We start from the raw sequence: 5,446 nt of genomic DNA on the forward strand, positions 1-5,446 counted from the left end.
TTTCAGGTGCTTCAGTTTTTCTGGAAAGGCGAAGGCGTGACCGTACACATCCTCGCGTTTTGGACTTATGGTTTATGGGAAACTCTGATAATGTGAATGTTTTGAAAACTATGTGTAAATGATTCCGATTTTAAAATAAATGTTTTGGAAACAACGATTTTGTAAACACTTCTATAGAAAAAGGATTGTTTTGGAAAGTTTAAATTTTACCGAAATTTTATGGATGTTACATATTTCATGCATTATTTTAATACTTTTTTCTACATTTATGCTTATTATAAAACAAAAGGTACTTAATTTATAATATATGTTTTGTAGCAACGAAGATATGATCGGGATCAAAAGGAAGCTATTGTAGAGCTGGAAGTGGGAAAATGGATAAAAATCAAAGAAGACTTAAAACTGGAAGACCACGTCATGGTTATCTCAACACGAAGTGGTGATTTGAGAAATCCCAATGAAATAGTAACTTGTCGATTACGTGTTTTTAACGAAGACCACCTCGTGGTGGCGGTCAACCACGACGTGGTGGGTCAGATTCGGGAATTATAAATATTACGATTATTCTCTCAAAGCTAATGAATGCTTGGAGTATTATTTGACTTTTGGAGACCATAGAAGTGTTGGAACTCAGAAGAAGCTCAGATTTCGATTAAGGTTTAGCTTTTGAAGAGATTTGAAGCAATATTACTTCTTATAACTTAATTACTTTGTTCTTCATTATGATTTTCATTGTGAACTTTGTTTTTAAGAGTTTGATTCTAGAAATCATGGGCTAAAAACCTTAACTTCTGTTTAGAGTAGATGATCATTATGACTATGTGTTGATTTATTGGATTTTGGATTGTTGCTAGTTGCTTATTTGTTATGATAGCTTGTTAAAGATCCTTTTGTGTTAATGATAACTATTTCTTTTGTTTATTTTTGAGTTTTTTCTGAATTGGATGATCATTCTTATTTGGTAAACTTGAATCTCATGAATTTGTGACCATCAAAGCTGTAAGACTAGTGTTTTGAGCATAAACCTAGGGTTAAATAGAAGAATAGGTAAATTAATGTGGAATCTAATATGTGATGATCATTCATATATTGAATTGATGTTATTATCCACTAATGTTAATCATAGATCAAGTCTAGCATAACTCGGACTGAATACTAGTAATCTTATTTGTTTGTTCACCTGATCAATGCATGAATGAATTAGTTTTACTAAAGGATTATTCTTTTGATCATAAAGTTTAGTTAACTTAGGAATCGGTAAGCAACAGTCAACTAAAACCATTGCACTTATCCAAGAAATCAACCATAGGAGTATTGTGAATCAAATCTAAAAAAAAGTCTCTTTAATACCTTGTCTTAGTTCTTAATTTAAATTTCTTTTGTTAGTTTAATTATTTTTGGTAATGACAAATTTAAGTTTCTAGACTTGCAAATTTGGAAAAACCCTTCCTTTAATTAATTGTTTGAATTAGTTAACATTTAGTAGTATATTTGCTGATATTTTCGTTCCCTGTGTTCAATACTCTGCTTACCTTAACTATCTTGCTATTCGATTAGGTCCACTTTCTATGCGTATTAGTTAGTCTAGATTAGTAGGTTTATTACTTAGTACATAAAAATACACATCAAGTTTTTGACGTCATTGTTGGGGAACGGTTCAAATTTTAGTTAATTATTATCTGCTATTTGTTTTCAATCCCTTGTGTGAAATTTATTTCACATAAAGTTCAAATTTTTCTGCTATTAATTTTTGTTTTTATTGCATAACCACGACATTGCGGTTTCTCACGACGACGTGGTTGACAACCTGACAGTTTTCATTTATTATTTTTTGTTCCTTTTCACGCGTTGGTTTTCTATCAGTTATTTTTCAAGATGATGGATATCACACGAATGACGATGGGCGCATACAAGAAGCAAGTGCACAATGATCTAAGATCATGACTTGCTCCACCAGAAATTTCAGTTGAAACCAAATTCGAGCTCAAGGACCACATTTTAGGGATGCTCAATGACATTCCATTTTTTGGAAAAGATTACAAAGACACATTTAATCACATCGAAGAGGTCAAGGACATTGTCAATTACTTCAATGTTCCAAATGTCTCGCGAGAAGCAATTTTGCTTAGAATGCTCCCAGTAACCTTCACTGGAGATGCAAAATTTTGGTTAAAATCCCTTGCACCTAGAGCAATTACTACTTGGACGAATCTACACAAAACTTTCATTGAGCAATTCAGTCCACCATAAAAAATATCCAAGATCAAGAAGAGGATAGCAAATTTCCAATAATACGATGGTGAGTCCTTGTTCAAAGCGTGGGAGAGGTATAAAGGCATGCTTAGGAATTGCCCCCAACACGATCGGAATGTGCAACAAGAAGTGGCCATCTTCTACGATGGGTTGAATGTTACAACAAGACAACTCCTTGAATCTCAATGACCAATGAAAAATAAAGAGTCAGCTACTATTAAGGAGTTGATCGAAGAATTCACAAAACATTTGCACGGATATCATACACCATGAGAAGACGTTACATGAGTAAGAGGAAATTTTGATAGAGGCGATGAGCATATGGCGACGATTTTGGAAAAATTAGAATCAATGGACAGGCGGATGACTAAGATGGATAAATCCATCCACGCAATTCGGGTTGGATGTGATAATTGTGGCGATCCTCGCTTAACAAAGGATTGTGACCTTGACGAGGACGAAAATCAGAGAGTTCAAGTGTGCTATTCTAATAGAGAAAGATATGATGAAAATTGGAAGAAACCCAAAAAGAATGACTTTAAAGACATGTTTTCCCGATTCGCATCTGCATCGGAGAAAGGACACGATGAGACTGATATTGTAACACGAAGTCAACAAATCTTCATCATAAATTTAGAGCAACAAATAGGTCAACTCTCGAAACCATTCAATGAACGGTTACTAGGTACACTTCCAAGCAACACAGAACAAAACCCGAAGGCGCATGTCAAAGCCATCACAACAAGGAGTGGTAAAACTATTACTCATTCGGCTCCTGTTACTAGCGATAATTCAAATATTGTGCATAAACCAGAAATTAAAAATCAAGAGAAGGATGCTGAACCTTAACCACGACGTGGTCAGCTAATGAAGAGAATAAAAATCCTTCGATCAAACCATATCAACCACCATTTCCATTCTCTAGCCGATCAAAAAACGACAAGCAAGCCGAAGACTATAAAAAGTTTCTAGAGCATATAAAGGCCCTTCAAATCAATATTCCATTCATCGAAGCAGCGGCCCAAATGCCAAAGTACAAGAAATTTTTGGAGAATCTTCTCACCAATAGAAATAAAATGGAAGAGGCAACAAAGATGATCCTAAATGAGAATTTGTCACACTCGAGTATTGGTAAATTTCTCTTATAATCCTTCAATTTGTGATTTTGGCAGTTTTGGCCCTTACGCGGGGCGTACTTGGATGGTACACTGGGCGTAAGGGGGTTTAATGGAAGCGACGCCATTTTGAGGAGTACGATGGGCGTACTATGAGTACGCAGGGCGTACTCCGAGTATGCATGGCGTACTCTGTCTGGAATCAAGCCCTAATTTTTAGGGCTTGGACCATATATATTGCACCTTAAGTCCCATTTCTTCATCCCATTTCCAGCCTCAATCAGTTGAAACGTTTCCCTTGCAAACCCTAACCCCCATTAATGCATTTTGAGACTTTTGGGAGTGTTTTTGTATGTTCCAAGGGAAGAAGAAGGTGGTGGTGAAGCTTGGAAGCTAGAAGCAAGCTTGGATCTAGAAGTTTTGCACCATTCTACATCTCAAAAATGTATAAAGTTCCCACCTTGATGATTAAATTCTTAGATCTAGCTTGCATGGTGGTATTATGAGCTTTTGTCCCCAAACTACGACTTTCTTGTGCATGACATGCTATAGAACATTTGGGTTGTCCTTTTGGACGTTTTTCCATGTCATGAGTCATAAAAATATGATCTTGGCCCTTGAGATCCTTTCATGCAAGTCATTAAGAGATTTAGTGGTTAAGAAGAGTTAGGGTTTTGTTGTTGGGTTTGTTTTAGGCATGTAAAACCATAAAGTTGGAAACTTTATGGTTTGGGATATGTTTTAAGGCTAGACCTGAGACTTGGACGAAATGAATTAAAGGATTAAGTCCTTAAAAGTTGGATTCTTAAGCCATCGTGTACGCTGGGCGTACCTGGACGTACGCTGTTAGGAGCCCGACTAGGATCAAGAGTACGCGGGGTGTACTAACCAAGTACACTGGGCGTTCTCGGTCTGTGTTGACTTTAGAGTGTTGACTTTTTGACCGTTGACTTTTGACCAATTTGACAATTGGGTTTTTGGGAGTATTGTAGGCTAAATTACGAATTAGGTCTCGGTTTATTGTTTAGGCAGACAATAGAGCCGGTGTGTGTGTTCAGAGCTCTGTGTAGTAACTCCTTGATCGTGAGGCGAGTTCTCTCACTATGCCAATGGGTCGAAGGCACCAAGGACGACCCATTTATTGAGTTTATGTATCCTAAGGTGTAGGATTTCTATGATAGTTATATGTGTTAATTGTTTGTATATATATGTCGACATATGTGTGGTTGGGTTGAGGCCACGGGCCAATAAACCCGATATGGTTGGGTTGAGACTGGAGGTCAACAAACCCGGTATGGTAAGGTTGAGACCACGTGCCAACAAACCTGTATTGTTGGGTTGAGGCCACATGCCAACAAACTTGATATGGTTGGGTTGAGGTGTTACTGCTCCGTGCTGTACACCAACAAACCCGATATGGTTAGGTTGAGGTCAAGGACCAAAAAACCATGTATGCATGCTATGTAATATATCTGTATTATCTGTGGTATGTGGTATTTTGGGAAGCTCACTAAGCTTTAGATTACAGTTTGGATTTCAATGTTTCAGGTACTTCAGATGAGCGGGGAAAGGCGAATGCATGATTGTACATATCATCCCACAGTTTATGTCGATCGATGTTTGTTTTCATGTTTTGACTTATTATGACTTGTAAACATTATTTTGGTAACTTTTGGGCTCGTGGATTGTGCTTTTAAAATGAAAAATTTTACTCTGATTTTTGGGACGTTACAAGTTGGTATCAGAGCAATGGTTTGAGCGAATTGGATGAGCATTCGTGTGACTCCAAACTCAAACTAAGGATCTGCAAAAAGATTTTCCAAAAATTGTTTTCCAAATAACCACAAGAGGGATGTGATGTGTACAATCAACCGAAGCTCATGAATGTTTCCCAGAATACCCACGCATGTTATGTTATGTAATAGAACTGCATGCTAGAATGTAGGCTAAGGATCCTCAGGAATCGCATGATAGAATTGTCTGATACATGATGTCTTATAGCCTAGGAGATTTATTTGCATTGTTTATTTGGATCTGACATTTGCGCTGCTACTAGTTGAGTATATATACTATAATTG

At 36.9% G+C, this 5,446-nt stretch overlaps 1 non-coding gene across 1 annotated transcript; it reads right to left on the minus strand.

Annotated features, from left to right (window-relative positions):
* Nucleotides 1-2,259: 2,259 nt before the first annotated feature.
* On the minus strand, nt 2,260-2,364 carry LOC145161792 (small nucleolar RNA R71). The gene has a single exon (XR_013738666.1). It is a non-coding gene; the product is annotated as a small nucleolar RNA R71 (small nucleolar RNA).
* Nucleotides 2,365-5,446: the final 3,082 nt, after the last annotated feature.

The sequence above is a fragment of the Lactuca virosa genome, chromosome 2 (assembly GCF_052849685.1).
Source record: "Lactuca virosa cultivar CGN04683 chromosome 2, Lactuca_virosa_CGN04683_v6, whole genome shotgun sequence".
Taxonomy (NCBI): domain Eukaryota; kingdom Viridiplantae; phylum Streptophyta; class Magnoliopsida; order Asterales; family Asteraceae; genus Lactuca; species Lactuca virosa.